The sequence below is a fragment of the Triturus cristatus genome, chromosome 2_1 (genome assembly GCF_964204655.1).
Source record: "Triturus cristatus chromosome 2_1, aTriCri1.1, whole genome shotgun sequence".
Classification (NCBI taxonomy): Eukaryota; Metazoa; Chordata; class Amphibia; order Caudata; family Salamandridae; genus Triturus; species Triturus cristatus.
In genome coordinates, this window is record NC_140581.1 from 125,597,655 (window position 1) to 125,624,734 (window position 27,080).

Below are 27,080 nucleotides of genomic sequence, written 5' to 3' on the forward strand. Positions count from 1 at the left end.
GGGCAAGGGGGGCAAATAAGCAATAGTAGGACAGTTACCTTGGCACCAAAGCAGTCTCAAGTCAAGTTCCAGGCTCCAGGGGCGAACCTCCATAAACTTCAATAGAGTGGTCTCAATGTAAGGGATACAGGACGCTGAAGGTGCTGTAAGATGCTACGGATGCTGTGCATTCGATAGGGGTCTTCCTGGGGCAACTCCTTGGTTCACAATCCAGGTGGGGTATCTTTGGCCACCGGTCGAACTTCCTCAAAGTCCTCTTTGGTCCAGTAAAAGTCCAGTTGCCACTGGGCTACTGGTCTCCTGTCACAACAAAACCAGTGTCTCCTTTGGAGAAGGCTAGTGTTCGTCTTGGACAACCAAATTGCACTTCGACAACTCTACCAGGTCGGGCAGATTCTGGTGGAACTGTCAAGCATCAGGACTTGGTCACCCGGGTTGCACCAGGCAATTGTGGCTACTGACTAGCCCAAACTGGCTTCTTCCTCTTTTGTGGCCCTGGTGCTGTAACAGGAAGTCAGCCAACTGACTTTTGGAGTTCACCTCTTCTGCCTGGGGCTAGGGAACGACTTTCCCAGAGCCAGGCACCACAGCCACAGCCCTCTCTTTTTTAGTCCAATGATCGGCAGGTGCAAGTCAGCGGTTGGTGCAGCTTCTCTTGCCAGGTCCAAGGAACAGCAGGGCAGTCCCCTCTCCAGTCTAGATGTGATCTAAGGTCTGGGGTTCCAGGGGTGCCATATTTAGGCCCAGAAGGGGCCCTCAAGAGAGGTGACGGTTACTAGCCAATGGGCTACCGGGACCTTTCCGGTCTGGTGATACTTCCTGCAGTGTGTGGCATCTAGCTATCGCAGAGTGTACTATTTTACCCACTTCCAAGATGGCAGAACCCCTTCTCTCTGTATGTAGAGCTTGGTAGCCCCTCCTAGAAGTGTGGCTACCTGAAGGCTACCCGCCTAGGGAAAAAACGGTTTGTCAACTGGTCTCCCTCTATCCACCTGTCTACCTCAACAAAAGAGCCGTCCCTCTCATGTGTTCACCATTTGCCCTCCAAAGGCAGCTTCCCCTTTGAAGCTTGCCTTTAGGGCTCACACCTAATGTGGCTTCCTGCCAGGAAGAAGTGACACCTTTTCCAATGAAAGTCCTCTATTGTATACTCCTGGGAGTGATTCACACTTCGCCCCAGGAGGGAAGAAGGCATCTGCTAGTGGCCACAGAGGACTTTGGCAACAGAGTGCCAACTTTCAAAAAGTCGTTTTTTTTATCAAGTTACACTAAATTTTTTTTAAACAATAAAAAGATTTAAAAAAAAAAAAAAGTTACACTAAATTCGACTTGGCCATGAAGGCAGGCTTAATGTAGCGATTCTTTTGATACCTGGAAATTTCAACTTTATTAGTCCCAATCAAAAGTTAGTACAGCTGAGTTGTCAGCATGTAGCCCAGTACTCCAAAAGTAAGAAAAGTGATCCTGCCTGACCTATTTGATGAACGGAATATCTCGCCATAACTGAATACTCTAAACAGTCATCATGGAGCTATATTACATGTATACATTAATACAAGACAGCAAGCAAAGTATGACATACATACTTGAAATAGTCTAAATATGCCACAGACAATATATTTAAAAAAAATATTAGTATATTTACTAGCAAATAGATAATATATAAAAAGACCGGAATCAGAGAATCGTATTTCAGAAATGCATAATCAAACATTTGCACATACTATAACTCTGGTAACTATATTGTGTCTTCTATTCTGGCCAAACCACACCAACCACAAATCACACTCATACCACATTCATTCCTCATCTAAAAAAAATCCAAAATGATATGCTCAAATACAAAGAAACAGGACGTAACATAGTGTGGGGACCAACAACAAAAGCCAAGCAAGTTGGGTCTCTTTTTTAGATGAATATATATAAATCAATTTGTTTACATGTCTCAATGGAAACAATAATCATTCAGAGTATACAACATCCTAAGTTGGATGGAAAGGTTCTTGCGTCCTGTTGGGAAACATTGCGCAGATGCGCATTTCGGTGTAGACCAACAGTCCAGGTCGTACCTTCTTCAGGGCGATGATGTTGTTGGTCTAATGTCAAAACAGAACTTTATTTGACGTTGTTCTGCAAAAATAATAAAGTTAGTGTTAAGTGAACAGAAAGAAAAATATGAAAATAAGTGTTGATCCATACTTGGAATTATTATATCTGAATAATGTCAACTGACCAGCTTCAGCCAAAGATATTTGGTTTCTAGATCACACGTGCGAGGTCAGCAGCTAAACCTGTGTCTTTATAGATGGTGTTGCCGAAATACCTCCAGAACCAGCAGCTAAAAAGATAAGAATTATGTTCAATGTGTATTGTTAATCTATAAAAGTAATCATGACCACAAATCCTGGAACATTACAGTTACAGCAAAACAACAAGATGATGGACGGAGTGCTGAAACATTTCACACACTCACCCCCCAGTTACAGATTTTGATTTAATCCATTGTTCCTTTGCACACCATGCCACCCCAGTTTGGACCCAGCCATATGCAAATTAGTATTGACTCTGCTCCCCATGTCCACATTCCAGCCCGAACTGTCAAGCCAGGTCCTCCCTGGATCAGAAACAAGCATCCTACAATTGGTTTCGGGGTCTCACCCCTCCTCAGCAAGGCTTGCTTGAATCCAGTGGCACAGTGAGCAATGGACCCACGTCTGGGCATACCCTCACTACTTAGGGCAAACATAGTAACACAGCAAGGTGATGGACGGAATGCTGAAACGTTTCAAACACTCACCCCAGTCACATATCTGGGTTTAATTCATCGTTCTTTTGCTCACCATGCCACCCCAGTTTGGACCCAGCCATATGCAAATCAGTCTTGACCCTGCTTCCCATTGGAATAGTCCAGCCCAAACTGCGGTTACAGATACAAGAAAGGAAAGTAAACAACACCAATAAAACTATTTTTAACATTTTACATAATAAAAAATGATAAATATGTTATTGAAAGAGCCCATAATGAGATTCAGAAGTTAACATCAGAAGTTCCCAGACATACCTTACTGATGGCTCATAGAGGGCCTAATAGCTGCTGCCAAGATGCACTGGTTTTGATGTTCGCGAGGTAGGCACCAGGAGCTGATGTATGGCAGAAGCTGACTGGAGAGAGTGACATACATTTAGGAGTAAGCTTTTCTAAATCATACAAGACGGTGCTATTCAGATGATGTAAGTATACATTTTGAGACCCACAAATATTCCTCTCCTGCAAGTTAAGACCTAACAGATATACTGTAGTTGTCCCTTACATTGCTAAGTCTAAGGGCAAGTTTTGAGACAATATATAATTTAATCAATACTTGCACTGTATATTGACCCAGGTGCAAATAGAGATGTATCACAATAGACATAAAGAGACTCTTTCAGTAACAAAGAGGTTAGATTCAAAGCCAAAACATCAGATTTTTCACTCACCAGTCTCGCATCCATCTTCTAGTGTTAGGTTTAGCAAACCAAGTGACACACATTCTCCATAGTGTGGCAGTGATAATGTTAGCATGCGGAAATATCTGTGAGTGTGGTTGGGTAGCGTTGTGAGACCTGTCCTGTGTGTTGCCTTGCTGTACTCGCAATAACTCCTGCCCCTGCTGAAGCAACCAATCTACATAAAAGTGTGGCCATATGCTAAGAGCAGAAATAAAAGAAAAGTAATCAAAGCATTTAGGTATTTATATGAAATGTGTTAGGGGGTGTTTCAAGGGATATGTATGCAATATGTGCCTTACACTATAGGTATGGGTGAAATACATGCGAGTGATTGTAGGTTTGCTTTAAGTGAGAGAGAGATAGAGAGAGGGGGTTTAGAATGCCACCTAGCACCACATTAGTGTGGCCAGAGGCAGCCCATACAGCAGGTGGTTGCGCAATCAGGCGATGGCTTTCTACTCGAGAGGGAGAGACGGAGACAGGATCCAGGTGGCCCTCCAGGAAGAACTTGTGACACCTGATCCTGAAGAACTTCTTCACCTGTCTCCTTGCATCTTGTCATTTGTCTACATCCCCCACATTGTGTGCCTCATCCCCCCAAACCATAACCATAAGGTGGTGATAAGGCTGCCGTTGGTGTTCCACTTGGGGTGAATGGAGACAGCCTATGAAATGTTTTCTCTCCTCTGAAATTTATTTTCCAAGTGGGGTCTGCATCCTTGTGGCAGAATGTGGTGGCTACAGGAGCGGATAGATGAGAACGAAAAAAGCAGATTGTATGGTGAGGACAGTATTTATGTTGTTGGAAGGGAGTAGATGTCAGATGTGTATGATTTGCTTCAGGGGTATATAATTATCCTAGTCCTTTCCATATGTAGTTCTCATTCCTGCATGTAGAGGTCTATGTCCCATCTACAGAGGTCTATGCCCCATCTACAGAGGTCATGCCCCATCTACAGAGGTCTATGCCCCATCTATAGAGGTCATGCACCATCTACAGAGGTCTATGCCCCAGCTACAGAGGTCTATGCCCCATCTACAGAGGTCTATGCCCCATCTACAGAGGTCTATGCCCCATCTACAGAGGTCTATGCCCCTGGTGCGAGTGGAGGTCTCTGCCAAGTGTGCTGACCGTAAAATACACTGATAAAGTTACTAGTAACTTTATGGTTGTAAATTATATTTATACAAAGTCTGCCCCCTAAACTGAGGCGATGAAGACTTGTGAGTGTACACTTTGTAGTAATTGTACACTAGAAATGGTGGAAAGAAAAACTAACAGAGTTACTACACAATGTAAGAGTACATTTATATATGCAGGTGTATTCAAATGTACATTTACCCTTTTGAATAGAGCTCCCTGAGTGTGGAGAAAGTACAGACAGCCCTGCATGTTTGGTAAGAGAAGTGTGTGGCTGCAGTGTATCCTCGTGGTCCTGATGTATAGTCTGGGTATGTTGCTGTGAATGAACTTAATGGTGCTGGTTTGTGTGGAAATGTTTATAGAGGTATCTTATGAGAGATTATTATGGCGTATTTCATGAAGCATTTATCATACATACATGATTGAAGAGTATTAACATGATGGGTGTGGTATGCCTTCCTCATTAGGGTGGTAGTGCGACCCAAGTGAGTAATCGCGCAGTATATGAATCTACCGACTCCACCCAATAGTCGAGAAGTCACAAATTGAACCATGCACTATATTGATGGTGTCTGCCACACCAATACTCAGTGCAGGTGAGGTGAGGAACTGCCCCCGCGAGATGAAATGAGGGCAGTTGGTGTATGTGACTCTGTTAATACCTCCAGACATAAAGAGAGTGCTCAGTGTTTTACACAGGGTGCATGGTAACTTCACTGGTTGCCTGTAATACAGTGTTTTCCACCTGAGCTTGAGGGACATTGGAGAGTAGATACAGATGGCAGTAGCATGAAAGTAGGGAACTCTAGAAGGATTGCAACCATCTTAAGTACGAAAGACAAACAGGCCCTATTGTCATGTCCATGCTTGTGTAACGTTACAGGCCCTGCAGTGTGAGTCTGCTGTCATTTCCTGTTAGAAAGATGGACAGGCTGTACTGTCACACCGGTCTCAGTGCCCTGCGCCCAACAAGCCTTGAAAGGGAAACAAGAAAAGACACAAACCTTCACATTCTTCAAGACTGATTCTTTCAGACTCACTCCTTTGAGCACTATCGGGAAAGTAAAAACTGGCAATTTACGTACTGAACCATTCTTTACTAGGACTTTTTTCATGTTTTCGTCCATCCTTGGACTGGTAATATCGCAGAGTGGGACATACCTTTTTTTGAGGGTGGGGGGGGCGGAGTTTATAACGCGAACTAGACCCGAAGGTGTCAGAGCGCTTATCATGAGCACCAGTTACCTTAAGTGTAAGGAAACAACATAGTCTGACAGGGATGATACTGCAAACATCACCAGTTTTAATGCTATGCTAATTATCGAGCTCACAGACAGATCCTTCATAATGAGGCATGCTGTTTGACAGGCTAAAGCAGCATACTCTATGCATCTTTTGTGAGTAGAATAATACCAGGTGCAAGGCCTAGAATTAAAGCCTTACTCGTTATATCAGAATGAGGAGTGATACAGGTCGTCACGTTATTTAAAACAGGAGCTGGTCTGGCCAGATTGCCTGGCCGCACAGGGGATGCCAGAACTGGAGGCCGGTGTGAGCACTAAAAGAGTGGAACTCAGTCCAACAGCCCACATATTTAATAATTCAATACCTCACTCAGCAAGCTGACCCTTTGCTTCCGGTTCCATGAACAAGAGGGAAGGGCAGCAACTATTGGACAACCGATACTTAAAGATATGGCCCGGAGGGAAGAGTGGAGGCTAGAACGTTATTCGTTTCGCTTTCAAAATCTCACAGTAGAGCCTAGTTGTTCTCTCATTTTCGTTCCTACTACAGCCTACATACGGTGGGAAGGAACAGGAGGGAGACCAGAGCAGCAAGCGTGACAGTGGTTAATTTGTGCTGGTGTGACGGTGAGTGTCTGTGCCCCACCCCCCGACATTTATTTTTGGAGTCTGGGACTTATTCTGTACATCATGTGGCGGCAGATTACACGCTCGGCAGCCTGACCTCCAAACCAGGCCTGCCAGGCATCTCTTCGTGTGGAAATCAAGGCCCAGCCCGCGCCTGCGGTATAAGTTACATATGCAGGGCCCGGCTGGCGAGGAAGGAAGGGGGCCAGGAGACAGTGCCACAGAACACTGGCTCCTAGGGTTGCCACCTGCCCTGGTTTACCAGCATTCTATTGTCCTTGCTGGTACAAAAACTACTAAAATTGCTCAAACTCGGTATTTTTCTCTCCTTACCAGTACATATTTTAAACAATAAATATAAGAAGAAAGCACTTGAAAGTAGTGTTCTACAGCAGCCGTAATAATCCCCGACTGGTGATTAAAGTAAACGAAGACAGAAAAAACATGTCATACAGGGGATGTTATAGAAAGTTCTGTTTAAGTATCATGCCCGGGCCTTTGCAGAATTATAAAACGTGAGCAAATGGCCAGTTGGTTTTTCTGAGAATGGTGGCAACCTTACTGGCTGCAAGTCGGAGCAGCAGCTGGCAGCCAGCAGGGGGCAGCTGCCCGGTGGTCGTACTGCGCAGCCCCAACGCCCCTCCTGCCCGGCCGCCCTGCCTTCCCCTGCTGTATCTCTCCAGCCTCAGCTGTCCTGCCCAAAGCAACACCAACCACCAGTAGTGCAGAGACTCAAGAGCAGTTTAGTGCTGGGGAAGTCAGGGAAACTATTCATGTTTTCAGTGCTTGTTTGGCATTTTCTGTGACTTTTTACCAAGTCAGAGATACCCGTAGGCGAGCCAGAGCTGAGCCAGGGTCTGCTAGGGCTCTTAGAGGCAAGGATGAGCCAGGCCATCAAAAGGTTCGCCATGCACATGATGCAAAAAATGTCAAGTAAAAACGTGATACTGACTCTCAGATTAAAAACTTTTTTGTTGTCCTTTAGGGTATTTCTTTGTATTTATTCGTGGGCAATTACCACAGGATCTAACTTTTGGGAATTTCTACATGTTGACGGCCCACAGAACTTTAGTAAGTTCGATTTTTAGAGTAGGTATATATATATTTTTTAGAATTATCATTTTCCTACATATTTTTGATACCCATATTGTGTCTCATTGTGTCTTTCTCAGTGGGCCTCATTACCATTGCATCCTACTTCTGATCCGATTTACCATTCAACCACTGGCTCATGTTGGCCAGTCATTAATGAAGTAGGTATAGATATAGGACTTCTTATGTCCATTATCTTTATTAGTATACACAACTCATGCTTCTTTATTATGTCTTCTTAAGACCACAGAAGAACATTCTGATATGTTGGTCCTCTATATTTCTCTTTCTTCACTAGGGTATTTCAGCCTGTTATTCACATCTTGTCTATATATTTTACTTGGCTATTTGACTGGTCACTCTTTCTTACTCCACTATTCGGGTGTCCTATCTGGTGTTGTAAGCTCCAAGATATATTTGGTAGTGTTTTTTATACTTATATATGCACTGTTCTTCATTATTGCCCACAGATTATATATATGCGGCCATACATCGTGTCATTAAGGAGCCCCCTGACTTCACTACATGTATATATACATATAAAAAGACATTTTGGATGGGACTTTTGAGCACCTGATAATCTCTGCCTCCTGCGCCCTGACGAAGGAACTGTTGGGCTTTAGGTCCACTCCGAAACGCGCGTTGGCGCTTTTTGTCAGCTATTTACAGTTTGATAATTTTGAAATGACGGATTTTATCTGCCATCTTTAGCTTGATATTTGTGAAAAGACTTTAATTGTGATTTCTGTCATTATTGTACATTAGATATATTTTTTCATTTTTCTTTTTCATTTAAGTATTGTTGGTATGCATGTTGTGTCTGTGTATTTTGAGGCTGTTATTTTTGTATCTATTGTACACTTTGCTCTGATGGGGCTGCTTTTGTGATATTTATGTATAGAAATTCTAGGAATTGTTTAAATTGAATATACATAAATATAACTTTTTATTAAAACTATTTTTAATAAAATAAACCAAGAGGAAAACATTTTCTGTGGGACAGTTTTTAATCATTTTTGGATGTATCCCCTATTAATGATTGAATAGGGGGAGAACATGCTAAGTGCGCATGATGGTTTGGCTGGCCGAAGACAGACAGCCAAACTGTCATGAGCACTTAAGGTGCACATTATACCACTTGTCTTCCATGACGCAGCGAAGTCAGCCACGCTCTAACCTGGCTCCAAGCTCCACTAAAAATAAAATGATAAAAACGCTTCTGGCATTATCATTTTATTTTTCCTTTCCCCTGCTCCGAGAGCAGAGGGTGACGCTCCTCCGCCTTAGAGGAGGAGCCGCCACTGGTTTCACTGGCTCTGCCTTCTACTCCAATCTTTAGCTTTGGTCTGTTTCTTACTATTCCAGATACAGGTGCTTCCAGGTATATAAACTATGCACCCTTCTGAATTCCCAAGCCCCTGCAGTGAGCAAGACTAGCTGTTCTGGTACCAGTCTCAGCAGGTCCTGACACTTTGGATTAAAATTGTGGAACCAGGAGGGGCTGAGCAATGGGCTGAGAGCATGCAGGTTTGTTTCTGCAAGTGTGCAGGTTCAAGTTTGAGGCTAGTTAGGGCCGGACAGGCCTTTCATTCCACCAGACATTTCCCCTGTGGCCTGCAGCCCTTGGAGCCTGTTTTGAGAGCACACAGCTTCTCCTGGTGCCTCTGTTACCTTCTCCAGCTCCTTGAAGTTGATTCAACAGGCACAGGGAGACTTCAAGGGAGAGAGTGAGAGAAGGAGGGACTGAGGAAGGTAGAGAAAAGGCGACCAGTAAAGGAAAAGAGAGTGGAGAGAAGGAAATGGAATGGATGGATGGAAAGTGAGAGACAGCACAAGGAGACGAAGGAAGCACGGCTGGTTTAAGCATTTTTTCCAGGGCTGCTTTTGGTTCTTTAGTCCAGCCCTGGGGCTAGTGAATGGTGCACCAAAAGGCAAGACACTGATGTATTCGGCCCTAGAGATTTGTGTGGGTACTAGTTCAAACTTGGCAAGACAAGGAGGGCACAAAGCCAAGAAAATCCAGGTATGTATCGTGGAATTAAGGCAGAGGCTGAACAAACTTTTAAATAAAGATTGTTTATAAAGTTGAGTAGCCAGTCATCAGAAGAAAAGGTAATGTGCCGTCATGCCAAAAGGCATGCCATCAATTGGTTTTTTTAAAATAACAAATGTTATTGCATTTTGGATAAAAGATACATAGGGTAATTACATCCAATTACACCCTTGCATGACAACATTTGACCGACAATATCACATCATGATGTAAACTATACATGGTTGAATAATTGTCATTGATGAACACCATGAGAAAGAGAGGAAAATACATGAAAGATCATATGGCATGGCTAATGATTAAAAAACAAGGCACTGCTATCTACAATGCAATAAAATAAACTAAAGAAATATAAACTTCAAACAACAAAGAAGAACGTTGTGTAAGCTGTCCATCGCTCGGTCCGCCCATTTTGCTGTTATGAAAAACAATGCAAGTGTGACTGTGAAGAGGAGGGGAATACTCCTCGCATTAGGTTATAGTACCAGATTGTTTACCATGTCTAGAATAATATTAGGGTCAATCCCACCCAATATTGTTGTGACTAACTATGGGAGGGTCAGTCCATTTCTATGTCTTGTGTTTTGAATTGTTCTAGCATGGTGTCCTATGGCATGGCTATGGGATGCTTACGGAGGCCACGGTATTCTTCTCTGCAGAGTGCCTGTCTCTCCGCGGACCCCATGCCAAAGCTCCTCACACCAGCTTATAGTTAGGTGTGCAGCAGCTTCCAGCGTCTCGTTATCTGCTTCTTAGCTAGGAGGAGCGCTGGACCCACAATTCGCGCCATCGCTTTCAAGGATTTTGGCCTCGGGTAAAGTCCCAGAAGACAGTGCTCATCCCAATGTGTATCACCTGTCAGGGTTCTGAGTGAATCTCAGACTTCCACCCAATACGTTACTAAAACGGGACAGGACCATATCATATGTGTTAAGGATGCCTCATCATGTCGGCAACGCATACATGCCCACGAGACCGTGGTGAAAATCTTGTGTAATTTAGCAGGTGTTAAGTATGCTCTGTGGAGGAGCATAAACTGAATGAACTTAAAAAGCGTGTTTCAAGGTATTACACTGGGAGTTCCACAACAAAACGCCATTCCTTATTGTGTAGGGCTCTGCCCACTTCAGTCTCCCACTGTGTACGTAATGCGACAAGTGTAGCTTGTAAATGGGTGCGAAGGCCATCATACAGCCACTTAATGAAATGTCTACCAGTGCCCATTGGATGCACTGCCTGCACGAATGTATGTGTTGCAGGTTAGGTACCCAACCGCATCCACTGTGTACGGACATACCTCAGTATATTGGCATGTGTGAGGGTAGCTTGTGGGTTTGAATGTAATCTTGATGGGACTGAAGTTGGCCATCTTCAAATAGGTCACCAATATGGTAATCCCTGTCGCTTCCCAAGGTGCCAGGTTCAGGGACGTAATTGTACCCAAGGGGGTAGGCATTCCGCTTAGGGTGGATATTCGGGGCGTAAGGAGATGTGTAACGCATATAACAGAGTGCCAGTTTCCAATAAATTATGGCATTATGTAGGACTGTAGGGCGCTTGGGAGGGCCTGCTAATCCCTGCAATAGGAGTCTGTGCAAGTGACCGGAGTGCAGTATAGATTGAGTATATCCAATTTCTTGCAAGTGTAATCCTGCTAGCCATTGTCACAGCCATTGCAATTGGACTGCAAGGCAGTAAGAATGGAAATCAGAGGCTCCTAAACCGCCGTTTGTTGTTGGCAATTGTACTTTCGAAAGCCTAACACAACGTCTGCCAGGGCACCAGATAAGGTCTAGGAGTAAGGAGTCTAGTATTTTGAAGACTGAGTTTTGAATAATTATTGGCAAATTAACAAAATAATATGATAATTTCAGCAACATAACCATTTTGGAGAGAGCCGGATGGATGGCCTGTTACATAGAGGGGCAGGGCGTTCCAGAATTTCACCTGTGTCCGCTGGGCTGCTATGGCTTTTAATAAATTTCCATCAACTACGTCCTTAGGGGTTCTGTATATCTGAATTGGGGAATGTGCTTCTGGTGTAGTCTGGTTACACATAGTGACAGTGTCGCCCGATATGTCATCATGAAATAACAATGTGTATGATTTAGAGTGATTGATCCGGAGTCCCGACACCCTCCAGAATGAATGCAATAAATTGATGATTGGCGTGAGGTCCATGCCCAGATCCCGGAAATATATTAGCATGTCATCAGATCAGCATATAGGGATATATCTGGGTCTGGGGTTTGGGTCTAGGGTCCACATTGGACAGTGTTCATCAATTCAAGGAGAAGAGGGAGAAGGCGTAGGGCTATGCCATCTATTCTGTTACCTTAATTATTTCAGTGAAGTGACCCGATCTAGAAAAAGAGTGAATATATATACAATGTTTGTTATGTTATGAAAAATGAAACATATGCCTTTTCTACACCTTGTGGCACTCTTAGGTGTTTTAGAGGTCATATTGATGGCTTTTCCCACTGATTGGGTTTTCTGTGGGGGTCAGAGTTCCAGAACTCATTTTTGCATAGTTTTGCACTTCATCATACTAAGTTCAGGTTTATAACTAACCCTTGCTCTCCTTCTACGTGTGCTATTAAGCAGTGCTTGAAATGGAAAAACAGAAGTCCAGGTACCCTGTACTAGAGTACCTGCTTGTTTCTGAGGAGTGCTTGCATTTTCCAAATAAAAGTATTACTTCTGTCTTGATAAATGTAGGCACTCTACCTCTCAAAATTAAATAAGTGTCGGTACTCGGTACCGGCGCATTTAAAGCACTGCTCTAAAGAGAATGTCAACAAATGAAAAAGACACCAGTCTTATTAAAACGTTTCTTAGACCATACACGTGTCACAGTGGAGCTGGATGAAGCAGGGTGAGTGCTTTAAATGGGTCGGTACTCACCTGTACTGAGTACCGGCACTTTCGAATTTTTTGGCCGTCAGTACCGTCACTTCTCTGTAGCCTGGGCGAGTAATGGTACACTAATCGACGGGACGGCATGCTCAGGTTGGGTTTCTCCTCCAGCGCAGGGCAGATGCCGCTCTGCTTCCGAGGAGCTTGTAAGTCGTGAATTAGCCTTTTGCAGAGTTGCTGCTGGAGATTCCAGCACCGCCCCTTTGAATGTCCCCAAATTGCAGGGGTTTGTGTGGACTCGTGTTATGTTGTTGTTATGTTAAGGTACTTATAGAGCGCACTGTCACCAGACGGCCACCTTGCGGTGTCGCCTTTTGCGGTTTCCTGGCGCTGATACTCATACCGCTGTGGAACCCCTCCTGGCTTTCCCTGTGAAGTGTCCACTCCTGGGCACCCCCAGGGTGAAGCCAGGCATCCTTAGCGCTGTTGGGGCCGGTGTGGAGGCTAAGCAAGCTATTGCCCAGAGTTGCAGCGTGGGGCCCGTGATTAGAATAGGCACCGAGGCGAGAATAGACAGGTCTGAGGAAATTGAGCCCGAGCCCCGCCGAGGCGGGAATCGAACCCTGGTCCCTGGCCAGAACTCTGCTTCAGGGTCTGCCGCTCTAACTATTGAGCCACACTCCTCCACACACTGTGTCACACTGTGATTAACATGACAGGGTTTCTACACAGACCGTGCACTGTCAATCAGGTGTGCAGCGACCATTTGGGTAAAAGTGCTTTAGTCCCACCCAAAACTCTGGTACATTTCTTGTGAGCTTTATTATATATATACACACAAAAATAATGAAATATAGCAGAACAAAATACTGGCCAGGAGGCAAACTTAGGGGATGAGAACAGCATTGGGGGGAGAACAGTAGGCAAGTAGGGAGAAAACCAGTGAGAAAATGTAAGAGACTTGTGGAGAGAGTAAGCGAGAAGTGGAGAAGTGGGAGTAAGAGGGGCAGAACGAGTGAGAGAAGAACAGAGGCTGGGTAAAGATGAGAGGTGAGTGGAGAGGACATGTGGCTGTAAAAACACGGAACCAGCAAGAGACAGAAAGAGACTGTTTGTAGGGAAAAGGGCAGTGGCAGTGCTTTAAATGGGCCATTACTCACATGTACTGAATACCGGCACTTCTTACGTTTATCACTATAGGTACTGCACTTCTGTACTGTGAGGAGAGTACCGGTACTTATGAAAGGTAGGCTCATCGGCTGCAACTGCACTAGGCTGTCAGCGTTGGAACCTATCTGACATCCAAGGCCCTTCTGTATTTCTGAGCTGAACAGCAGCTGAACTAATCAGTGTGACCTTTTTTGAATGATGTCCCTGTGTTCACCATCACACTGTGTTTGACAGTGGAGGGCCCATTTAGGCCCTGTGCTGTTAATCACATTCACACTATTGTGTGAATTTGTGCAAACACAGGTTTGGAGTTACGTAATAATGGGATAACCCGATAGGCCACTGGACCTGAGTAGACTGTGGTACAGAAGATAATGTCACAGTGGAGAACATTCACAATACATAGAGAAAATAGCAAATGGTCTATGTCATCAAGACAAAGTATGACAGCACCAATTAACTCACTCCACCAATGGTTGTGATTTTATTACATCACAAGAATTGAAATGAATGAAATTATAAGCTACAATGTATTTCACATTTTAAGTATTTTGAAAGGCAGGTGCACACAATGAGAAGTGACAAGTGCATAGGAGGGATGTGTGAAGGTGATGTGCAAAGGGAAGGTAGTGCACATATATACATCAACAATCAGTGATGACAATCTATCCTGTCAAATATCTGGCATATGCATAAATGACTTATCATAACATAATGAAACAGATGCAGATGTACACTCTCTGTCATCTATGTTTGACAAACAAATAAAACACAGTCAACGTTTCGACCCATATATAGAACAGCAAACTTCGCTCCTTGAGGGTGGGGTCTTCATCAGGACAGGGGTATGGGGAGATAGTGGGCACCTGGTGGTAATAGGATGAAGTTAATGAGGTGGTGCATCAGTCATGAACGTATCTAACAGTAATACTATTAAGGATAAATTACCAGTTACAGCGAGAAAACTTCAGGCTGGGAATTTGTATGGTGGGCCGTGTAGGCTCCTGCGGGGGGGGGGAAAGAGAGAGAGGAGACATAAAAGAAAGAACCACTAGGATCGGTACTTCAACTAGCGGATTTGAGGAGTATGAAAACAGAACAGAAGTTCACAGAAACTTACTCAGAGTTAGCGCAGGTAATCGTGGCAAGAAAGCCAAGGTTGATCAGTAACCTATGGCTGAAGAGAAAGTATGTACCATGTCAGAATAAGTATGCTACCATTACTTCAACAAGTTAGGGCAAAACGAGATTAAGGTAGTGTCTTAAAAAGTAACTACGCAGAAGCAAACATGTGGGATTCTTCCATTGCATGCCGCATATGGAAGGCATTATGTCAATAGCGCACATTTCACCTTACTAGTAAGGATGCCAAACGCGCGTTATTTATTTGAAAAGGCATGGCAACGCGGTGATTGCGACGCGGGAGATTGTAGCACGCACATTTCAATAGGCAAAGTGCTAATTGGGGTGATTTACGGCTACAGTCGTGGCTGCGTTAAGAGCCGTGAAAAGACACCGTTAAGCGGGAACTAGGTTGACTAAATAGCTACATTGTGGCCAGCAAGAAACTCAAACTCGCGTCTGAGATGAAATGACAGCACGTGTGGAATCGGGCCGCTTCCTGACAAGAGCCTGACTTGGACAAAGTAAATCTAAAACCAGCCTGACTAGTCTCGTCCGGACTGGGGGCCAGAACATACCTGCGGGTTGCTTGGAGGCATTCGTCCAACAGCTAAAACCGTGGCTGTATCACGGGTGAAGATTAAATACCGGGAGTCAGCGTGCACGCTGGGCACGTTCGTGGGGAAAGGTTTTACGACCTATTTGTTACCGGCTGCTGACGAGGGGAAGTCAAAATCGGCCCTCTTTCTTGCCCACAACGTGACAAGTCCTGTCTGCAGGTTGCAGCTCACAATATAAAAACGAGCAGAACATGCGATTTAACATATAAAATACACACACATTTCTAGTTATGGAAATATGGCGAGAAACAAATCATAATTACGCCAGTGTTGAAAGTGAAACCATAACACGGAGAAATAATTTAACAAATTAGAATGATGACGGAAGGTTAGTCAAGAATGTACAAACATTAATGCCGCCATATTATACATTAAGCAAGTTGGTATCTGTGCTCAAAAAGATGTGTCTCTATTATTCACCAACAAAATAAATAACACATATGACCTTTTCTGAAGGTGTTATTAGGCTAAGCATGTATTAGATGCTTGTTCACCGGTCGGTCAAAGCCTCAAAACATTGGCATATGTAAGGTATAGCATCATGCTGTCCAGTCCAAAAACCTGGCGCAAAGTCTGCGAATCTGTATTCTACATATAATGATATGTCAAACAGATGGTATCACTTTCCTATTAGATTATGTATGATGCTAGATGGCAAAGGATGTACCCCCTAATTCCCATTCAGTATAGACAGTTGGGCATACGTTACATCCATTTAGTTAAGGCCATTGTGGACAGAATTGAAACGGTCCATCCACTTGCATTCCCGGATGTTCAATATGGAGCTCAAGTCAGCACCCCTGATTCCCAATCAGATTTCTTCAATCATCAACCATTTAATGGATTCTGGGGGATGGTCAAAAGTTTGAAAGTTTTCAACTAGGGGTGCCCCTGTTCCGCACCGTATCCTGCTGCAGTGTTGCAGTATTCGGGCCTTGACCTTTTGGGTTGTTTGGCCTATATAGACTTTGTCACAAGGGCATAGAATTGCATAGATTACATTAGATGTGTTGCAGTTGGTGTGGATTTTAAGATCCGTTGTGCAATTGTTATGGTTGAACTGTTTTGTTTCAATTGTCAGACCGCAGGCTTTGCAGTTCCCACATTTATAGTGTCCCACTAATGCCGGAAGTTGCCACATCGATGGAATGGTTGGTTGAGGCGGGGGCAATAGGAATGATCTGACCACATGGTCTCGAACATTTTTGCCTTTCTTAAATGAGTGCATGGGGGGGAGAGGTGACTGCAAATCGTCTGCCACAATTGGCCAATGCTTGTTGACAATTTGCCTGATTTCATTGCTCCTTGTGTTGTAAGTTGTCACACAGATCAGCCTGTCCATGTTCTCATTGGGATGTTCTTTTGGTGTGAGTAGTGATTCCCTCGGGTTATGCCAAGCTCTTTTCCTGGCCCGCTTTACCATCCGCTTGAGATATCCTTGTTCTATCAATCTATTGATGAGGTCATCAGATTCTGTAAAGAAATCTTCTTTTTGTGTACAGTTCCTCCTAATCCTGAGGAATTTTCCAAAGGGCAAGTTGTCGCGTAGTCCCCGCGGATGGTGGCTGCCATATCGTAAGAGAGTGTTCCTTTCGGTGGGTTTCCGGGAGAGGGTGGTGTACAAACAGTGGTTGGCAGCTTTTATTGATATATCAAGAAAATCAATGGTCCATTTATCCATGTGAATGGTGAACTGAATGTCAATTGACCTTTCATTCAGCCAGCCAAAGAAAGAAAGGAGTTCGGAATCACTGCCAGTTCAGATCATAAAGACATTGTCTATATAGCGCTTCCAGTATGTTACCTGGTGTTTAAATGGGTTCAGATCACTGTAGATGTATTGTTCTTCAAAATTATCCATATACAGGATAGCCAGATCAGGGGCGAAGCTACCCCCCATTGGTCTGCATAAAATGGTCACCCTGGAAGTAGAAAAAGTTTTGTGTCATAGCTATTTCCAACAGTTGTACGATGAACTCCGTTGGGACTAGTGCAGGTAGAGTCCTTTTGTCCAGGTATTTTTTAATTACCTCAAGGGCATGACGTTGGGGGATGCTCGTACATAACAAAGAACAATATCCATTGTGACTAGGATTTGGGAAACAGGTTCAAAAGGCATGCCATCAACCAAATTGATCACCTGCATGGTGTCGCGAAGGTAGGAAGCAGTCTTTTCCACTAATGGCTTTAGGAAAAAGTCAACATACTTTCAGAGGGGCTCAAGTATCGAGCCACAACCGGATACAATAAGCCGGCCCGGTGGCTGTTCAAGTTCTTATGGACATTAGGCAAGGTTTAAATAGTTGGCAAACGGGGCTGCTTTTGATGTTAAGTATTGGAATTCTGAGTCCGATAAGTAACCAGCCTCCTTGCCCCTTTCAGTAGTCCGTTACCACGATTACCTGCGCTAACTCTGTGTAAGTTTCTGTGAACTTCTGTTCTGTTTTCATACTCTTCAAATCCGCTAGTTGAAGTACCGATCCTAGTTGTTCTTTCTTTTATGTCTCCTCTCTCTCTTTCCCCCGCAGGAGCCTACACGGCCCACCATACAAAATCTTAGCCTGAAGTTCTCGCTGTATTGGTAATTTATCCTAAATAGTATTACTGTTAGCTATGTTCATGACTGACACACCTCCTCATTAACTTCATCCTATTACCCCCAGGTGCCCACTATCTCCCCATACCTCGGTCCTAATGAAGACCCCACCCTCAAGGCGCAAAGTTTGCTGTTCTATATATGGGTCGAAACGTTGACTGTGTTTTATTTGTTTGTCAAACATAGATGACAGAGAGTGTACATCTGCATCTATTTCCTTATGTTATGATTTGTCATTTATGCATATGCCAGATATTTGACAGGATAGATTGTCATCACTGATTGTTGATGTATTTATGTGCACTACCTTCCCTTCACACATCCCTACTATGCACTTGTCACTTCTCATTGTGTGCACCTGCCTTTCAAAATACTTAAAATGTGAAATACATTGTACCTTATAATTTGATTCATTTCAATTCTTGTGATGTAATAAAATCACAACCATTGGTGGAATGAGTTAACTGGTGCTGTCGTACTTTGTCTTGATAACATAGACTATTTGTTGTTTTCTCTATGTATTGTGAATGTTCTCCACTGTGACATTATCTTTTGTACCACAACACAGGTATGGAGGCAGCACTCTAACAGCGGCAATTAAGGAAAATCCATGGGAGGTAAGGAGTTTAAAATGGCTTTAATCCCACCTGAGACTTTGTGTGAGTGTTTGCTTATGTCTGTGTGCTTGCCTGCTTGTGCGCCTGTTCTTCTGTAAAGAAAGAGGGCGAATCAGGGCACTCTCAGGGGATATTTTAAGATGAATGTGTGGAATGCTTTTCTGTACACATGTGCCTGTTTCTTTCTGTTTGTATGCACGCTTGAGAATTTATAGTATTGTGCCAAACAACAACAAATAACAGGATGGCATTAAGAATCAGCAAATATTACAAAACAAGGAAATGTTAACATTTTACCCTGTTTGGCTTTCATTTTGTGTAACGAGTTAGTCTGTTTTGTTGACATAAATGCATTTCTCTTGTGTTTTGATATGTGCTGAAACTGGTACAGAAGTCATTATGTATGATCACATCTTGCCCGTGGCCCACCCCTAGCCCCGCCCACTTGCCACTTCTCTTGCTCATTTTAGTGAGTACATGCACTTATTGTTTCCATTTCAAGCATTGAGCAGGGTGAGGAAACTGACATTCTGTAAAGAGTCCAAAGTACAGCAGCGTCTCTGCAAATGCCACGCTCGCTCAGCCCTTGCCAAGAGATGCCTTAACTTTGGCATTGCCTAGGATGTGGGGAAGGAGGGGACCCGGGGTAGGGAGGGGGGCTGACGGTGAACCTCATCCTGTTTATCAAGCCAGCTAACTGGCTTCCAGCAGCTGCTCGGTTAGTTCACAGGCATATTGCGTATGTGCAAACAGGAAAATGTCACTTCTCAGTCTAGAGATCTGCATTTCAATTCACTCTGTTTAAAAAGAAGCATTTCACCTGCTTTATCTCAATCAATTTTGGTAACCAAACAAAGTTCTCAAGGCCCCCGCATCCCCACCTCTGGAAGCCCGCCAGACTGCCGCGTGTTCCACCCGGAGACCAGACCAGCGACGCGAGGAGCTGAGTCACGGCGTTCTTCTGCCGGGCGCGCACGTCATGACGCAGCGCATTGTCTTCTAATAACCCCGTCACTAATCTGCTCCTCGTGCAGGTGTAATGCATATTTATAGGGCACCTGATGCTTGTGGGCACGCGTGTTGTTTGCCTTGGGTTTATTTTCAGAGGTATATCAGCTGACACTGACAGCAAGTTACCCTTAATGAAAGATGCATTAAAAAGCAAATAAAGAGGTCGTTCTCGTACATTCTGGTGTAAAAAAACAACAACTTGTTTTTGTACTGCACTTCTCATGGGTGGGTAGCTGCGAGAGGTGGTAGCGTGCCATCTATGACACCTTCAGACAGTCCTGGATTCTGAGCCAATAACGCATTGCATGCTGGGGATTTGAACCTATACGCTCAATGTTAACCAATCTCAAAGCGCAACATTATTTGGCTAATAAAATGGTGTTTCTTAGCAGCTATGCACATAGACAAATGCTACCAATAAAGATGGTTTAACTCTCCTCGAGATATACCTGCCAACATTCTCTGACCAAAAATAGCTTGGATTTATAAAGTTTTAAAGCGACTACTTAGCACCGGCTTCTCCAGCGAGTAGCTCGTGAGCTACTGGAAGCTCCCCGGCTACTCCTGTGTAACTCAGCCTACAAAATTAGAAGCATTTGCTTTGTTTAATTAATACATGTATACCAAAATTGAAAAGCGTGTATTCATGATCAAGAAGTGTGTATTTTAAGAAATCACAAACTGATTTTTGGAGAAAATGTCTGACTTTGTAAAATATATTTAAAGCCAATATTTGACTGTCAAATGAAGCAGGGTCGTGGGAGACCTATGAATCACATTATTATCTTGGTACCAGAGCTAGGGCTGCTGTTATCTGTTACCAATAGAGTAATTTCAATTTTTTTTAAATAAAGCCCTATTTACATTACTAGTGACAACCCTGCTGACGCACTGAGGTTGCTCACTATTAGAGCAGTGATCACTTTAGCTCGGAATGCCATTAATTGAACCTAAGTAGTTTTTGTTACAGAAAAGGTTGGCGATCCCTGACTTAGCACATGGATGGAACAGAAATTGTATCACCCAAAGTTTGGCTTGATGAAGGCATCAGTGGCAATCACACTGCATGCCATTAGTCTCTGATCAGAGAAAAGGTGCCTACGGCTTCTGACCCAGGTAGCATCATACATCCCAAACATGAATGACCTGGATTCACTCAAGCCAAATTTCACCTCACATATATTTTCTGGAAAGAAATCTATGCAATGACATTGAACTAAAACTCCTGCATTACCTCCACATCATGTCTTCCTCATCACAGTCACATGGTCAGTGACTGGCTACCACCCTCCCCCTATGACCACACCACCCCCGGACACAGCACCCAGACGTGGTATCTTTGGAAGGCGGGGGGTCGCGAAACCCCCCGGCCGTATTTATTAAGTACAAAACAATAAATTTCAAATTTGCATGATAAACGGTTATACAAAATTCAGCAGGACATTAGATACATTATTGTCAACAGGTGTGAGTGTCTATCCTTAACAAAGACTCTAATACAGATTGTTTCCTAACCGAGTCTAACATCCTCCTCTGCATTTTGTATACTAACATTTCTGGGCCATATGGCAAGGTCGCTAACCGGTGTCAGGTCCTACGAGCTGCGCCTCCCCTACAGGTGTGCGCATGCGCAGCCGGGCCCGGTAATTACCCGGTCCACGCCGTGAACTTCATTTACCCACTAAAGGAGGGCCCTTACTCTGCGCCATCCGGTGACGTCATGAGTATGCGCGCGCGGGGTGGCTACCAGCCTAAGGAAAGCGTGACTCCCCAACCCGCGCCCCTTTGAAGCACCAGTTACCTTGCCCCTGAAGTTCTAGGAGGGGCCAATGGCCCCTCCCCCTGGGCGGGCACCTCCGTAGGATGATGCCCGCCCCCTCAGACCTTCAAATAGTTGCTCACCGGTCATGACCTTACCGCATGCCCCTCATACCTAATAAATACGACGACCTAAGGGAGAAAATTCTAAAGGACAACTACACTGACTAAAATCACAGGTCATGTATAACATCATAAAGCTACAAGGGAAAGAAAAGGCCTAAACACGACTGCAACAGTTACACATAGTCCAGTATCATTCGCTACCTTGGGAGAAAAAAGGCCTACAAGAAAGCATAGTCAAGAACATAACTGCACAATACCATATTGATCACTACAATGGGAGAAAAAGTCCTAACAGCAAAAAACCTCATCAAAAACTAACATCTCATGACAGCTTCACGCGCCCAATGCCCGCTAGTTGGTCTAGCAACGCATCGACCACGTACTCCAGGGATGGTGGGTGGGGAAAAGTTATCCGCCCCGAGCGCCGGGGCACGTCCTATGTGGGGGAGCGTCCAGGGAACAAGGGGGTCACCTGGGCGCTCCCCACCGCTTTATCCCCCCCCAGTGGCCCGCCCCCCTCCCTTCCGACCCGGATGTCGATTAACGACATCCGGGTCATGCAGGCAGCCAATCGGTGGTAGGGCGCGCCCCCTCAGTGACGCGCCCCACCACCGAGTAGTCCGGGGGAGGTCGCCGCACAGCCATGCAGGCGGGGGGGCCAAGAGCCCCCCCTTTCCATTATCGCATGGGGTGAGCCTCACCCTCGAGATAGGCAAACTTGTTGCCCCATACCCACAATCAAATTATTTTCCTTTAAAACTTTTAAAAGTAATCCTATCTTGTGTTTACCACTCCTGAAGCATACCCCTTGTATCTATAAATCTCATGAACCTCCATCGCGAGGCCTGCTTTTTGCTGATTCACCCTGGAGACAGGCACTCTGGCTGCCTCGGGTGTTTGATGCTTTGCGGATGACCCTTTAAGGTGAGTCATGGCGCTTTGAGTGGCATTGCTCCGCTGTCCAAGCCTCGCTATAATGGAGTCGTGCTCTCAGCGCCTTTTTCCCACTTCGCAGAATACTTGAGTGGACACTGACGTGGACGCACATGTACACACATTGCCCTGTCAGGAACCCTTGCACGCGCTTCAGAAAATATTTGTTGTGTAGCAGGGTACTATTAGTTACATTGCGGATTCTGAGGGTTTCATTCTAAATGCCAATCTTCTAAATCAGACCATCTTAAAGAATATAACTCGACCGGAGATTGAGTTTATCAAGCGTGCTTATCAAGGTTGTAGTTTTGGGCGGGGGTGTCAGACCACCCCTAATAAATGTATTTTCTGATAAATAGTTGGGTACTGGTGCTTTCAGTCAGGGATTGTGAGACGTTAGTCAGATTTCACCAGGAAGTTTTATATACACACAGACAAAAACTCTCAAACACTCTCTGTTTTGAAAGTCCTCAAAAACATTAGTTACTTCACAAAATATTTGTGTTTTCTCTCCTTGCACCTACCAATCTGCATGCTTCTCTCCCTTTTCACTGCCCCATAAAGCCCCTCTCATGCATCATGCTTGTCGTATAGTATATTTAAACATTATATGCCAGCCTGATTGTCGGAAAAACAAGCTCACAACCTACCCCCCCCCCAATCTTACTGACCAAGCTGCGCCCCTGGTGATTATTGACTTTGACATGGGTTTCAGTAGCCACTGCAAAGTATCTAGGTTGGGCGTGGTCAATTAGAAGGAGATTGCTAGTTACCTAACTACTCTCTTATTCATGACAGAGACTGCTAGCCATTTGACTATTCTGTTACGTTTTATCCCTGTATTTTTATCTGTATGCCATTTTTTAAACTATTTTTAAATTATGCATCTTATCATTTTCTTACCATTATAAATAGAACAGTACATATATATAGGATCAATAATTTGAGTTAAAAAAAAATTCTCTTGAAGTGTGCTTTGCACTTTGTTGCTAATGATTGAAATGTAATCTTGTTTTAAAATTGTTGTATGTATTCGTTTTACATTGTATTTTGTTTTTCTGCTTTTATGAATGAAATTCGAATAAAGCATACTTTGACTTGACTTGACTCATACTGTACTTGCATTCTAATCCCTTTACACCTCCTGGAGTAAGCCTTTGACTGCTCACTGTTGCATTTTTTTGAGGCAAGTTTAGAAGATGACAGCTCTGGTATCCAAACAGAATGAAATAGTCTTAAGCCGTGAAGCATCAATGGTAAATATCAGTATACACACTGTTTGTTGCCTGGTAACCAACGACTGACGGAACCCAAGGAAGGTAACAAGTGTTTTAAAACATTGACAGGACCCCCAAACAAAGTGGACAAACAACCCAACCAGATGTGGTATAGGGAGTACCTTTTAGCCATGAAACTAGTCTACTTGACATCTAATCATAGCTTTACCGTTTCACCTAAGTATCTTGGTAAAACCCTGTATTCTAAAGCTGGTCAGAGCCCAGATCATGGTGATAATTCCCTGGGAAGGACAGCCCCTACTTTCAATTTCCCATTGCCTTAGCATGTTGCCTAGCTTGCTGTTCCTCTCCTTTCCGTTCTTCCTGATTTCCCTCCTCCCCCATTTCATTCCCAATGTGCTGTTGGCTGTAGTAGGACAGGAAATGAGGAGAAACCAGGTACTGCTGGGTAGGGGAGAGTTTTAATACTAAATGAACCCCACTGCATTTTCCACTTTTGCCTCCAGTCCAGATTCAGTTGCCCGGTATTTTGTGTTCATCCCCTGTCCCTCTCATTTAGGGGATTAGGGGAGTTATGGTTGCTGAGAGATTGAATACTTAGAGATTGGGACAGTGACACAAGCAGAAGCTGAGTTCCACGCTTTTGAAATTCAAACCAGCTCTGGCTACGGCAGCCCCTCTGGAAAATGCCCAGTTGCTCTGCCTGCCAATCTGGCAAGACCAGCTCACGTTTTCATTAAATTGAATATCTGTAATGTTCCTTACTCCGATGTGGTGCAAAGGGACTTAAGGTTTAGGCCTCTCTGACCTAGTATTAGTCTGCTAATGAAATATGCAAAGCTATCCTGTTAAACTGCATGCCTCATTACAAACGCTGCTAGTGTCTGTCCAGTAATTAAGACACAATTAACATTTTAAATTCATTTTACGTCCGCTGTTTCCTACAATGTGTTTAAGATATGACTAATATAAGCTCTAATAAATGGTCAGGTACATAAATACCCAGGTGATATTTTTCCCTTGGGAAAAAAAAAAGGGAACGGAAAGAATCAATGTCATGAAGAATTGTGAAGTGTCATGAAGAATTGTGCAATGCCATGAAGAATTGTGCAATGCCATGAAGAATTGTGCAATGCCATGAAGAATTGTGCAATGCCATGAAGAATTGTGCAATGCCATGAAGAATTGTGCAGTGTCATGAAGAATTGTGCAGTGTCATGAAGAATTGTGCAATGCCATGAAGAATTGTGCAATGCCATGAAGAATTGTGCAATGCCATGAAGAATTGTGCAGTGTCATGAAGAATTGTGCAGTGTCATGAAGAATTGTTTTCAGAATTACTACCACCCAAGTTGTGGTCATGTGGACTATTTGAAAACCGCGAAACCGAGAGACATGCTTTTTTATCCCAGCCTCCCACTTTGCCATATTGTGTGATCTTGGGTAATCATTTGTTAAACCTATTCTTATGCTCCCTTTTGGCAAGACTGGCAGTATTTATCAGTGCAAAAGTCGTGGGAAGCGTGTTTAAAAAAAAAATGAATGGATATTACCTGGGGGCAGGGGAAGTGTCCAACCTCATGGTATAGGCACCAACATGCAATACTGTGGTAAATATAAATCATTTGCATCAAGTAGCAGTGTGCCAGTCTCACATCTCCTGCTTTAACACAACATTAGATCTTAGAAAGATCGTGGTCTCTGCGTGCCTCTGCCCACTGACCTGACAATACGGCAGCCCTTTGAAATAGGCCTAATGGAAGAACTAGACACCACGGGCACACTAATAGACACCACGGGCACACTAATAGACACCACGGGCACACTAATAGACACCACGGGCATACTAATAGACACCACGGGCACACTACGGACACACTAATAGACACCACGGGCATACTAATAGACACCACGGGCATACTAATAGACACCACGGGCATACTCCCAGAACAGGGCATAGGCGTGGTCTTCATTCACATATTCAGGGCTGCTTATCAGCGGGTGTATTTGCATCTCTAGCGAAAGCTGCTCCTGATGCTGCATGGTGCAGGACCCTCCTGTGCTGCAGTTCCTCCCTCCCAGCCACCATCACAGCCCTTACACAGCCTATAAACGAATGAAAAAGGGAAAGTTGCTGGTTCTGTGACAGGGTTAAAGGTGGTGGGCCACCAAAATGTGAGGCAATTGGCATTCCGCAGTGCGAGGGTAGCAGGAGAGGAGCCACGATTCCAGGACAAATGTGCAAAGGTTAGCGACCCTTGTCGTGAATAGACGCGGAATAGAAGCCGTGTAGAGGAGCCCCCTGTTCCTCCCAAGAGGCGACTAGACATCTCTCTCCCATGAACACCTTCCAGACACTGTGAATGGACAGCGGTGGCTGCCTTCCAATTGCAGTCAACGCACCTTAGACTGGATCTAGGACAGGAGGAGCATGAGGCAGATCTGGAACCTTAACTTTACCAGGGGAAGCTGGTCAAAGGGTCCTGGTTACGTGTGAGCAGGTCCTGCGCATCACGAAGAGATTAGACTTCATCCGACTCCTGATGAGTTCTTTGGGTCTTATGCCCTCCTACATCTGAGGCTTTACCTGTCAACAAGGTAGTGACCTGTGAATGGAAGTAGGTGGCAAAACTGGTTTTCCAAGGTTCTCTGGTAACCAGTGTCCTCTGAAGGAATAGGGTATGGAATTTCAGTTGTTAAGGTTAATTTTGTGCTTGCCATTGCTTATTCATCACTGGTTTTGGAGGTTTGCCTGCCTGGTGTTGACCCTGTGGACAATAAGATGAGAGGGGCACTCAAGAGACCTTACTGCTTCCAATTCATCATAACTTACCACCATCTCTGCTGCTCATGCCTCTTAGGTCCTCTTGCAAGACTTTCAAATTGTTTATGAGGGGGGCAGAGGGGCAGGTACTGCACTGAGTTTCTAGACACAGTGGAGCTGATTTTGCACTTCCTGTCGTACACAACATTTGATGGATTTTATACTGCAGCCCTCTTTTTTGGTGCTATTACAGCATGACATAGGCACATGGATGTAGCAATGGAAGCTGAACTCTGCTTAAGGGCTCTTATCTTTTGGCTGAAGCGCGCAGTTGCATAGGTTATTTAAGCTGTCTGCTGAAGATAAGAAGTTACAACTGCTTTTCGGAGTCAGCCACAGCAGTAATTCCCACAGCAGCAGGAGTTTGGCAGACCGACCTTTCTTGGGCGGGCCTGTAGTGAGGTGTGCGGCCTATCCCGACAAGTGCTGACTCACTTCTGTCACCAAACCTTCACAGCATCCTAATAGTATAGTGCTCTCTTAGGAAAAATATTTCTACAAACACGTGTACAATTTATTAAAGGTATCAACGATGCCCAATGTCATACACAATGGAT

The 27,080-nt window shown here is 44.3% G+C and overlaps 1 long non-coding RNA gene across 3 annotated transcripts in view; it reads right to left on the minus strand.

Moving 5' to 3' along the window:
- Positions 1-1,900: 1,900 nt before the first annotated feature.
- Positions 1,901-27,080, minus strand: part of LOC146863872 (uncharacterized) — a 92,158-nt gene continuing 66,978 nt past the window's right edge. Inside the window, exons 1-4 of one of the 3 annotated variants that reach the window (XR_014969608.1) lie at positions 19,515-19,631; positions 3,062-3,162; positions 2,234-2,338; positions 1,901-2,130 (exon numbers count right to left, since the gene is read on the minus strand). This is a non-coding gene — a long non-coding RNA (uncharacterized LOC146863872). Of the gene's footprint in view, positions 2,131-2,233; positions 2,339-3,061; positions 3,163-19,453; positions 19,632-27,080 lie in introns of those variants that run through there. The other 2 variants (XR_014969609.1, XR_014969611.1) reach the window with 2 other exon arrangements.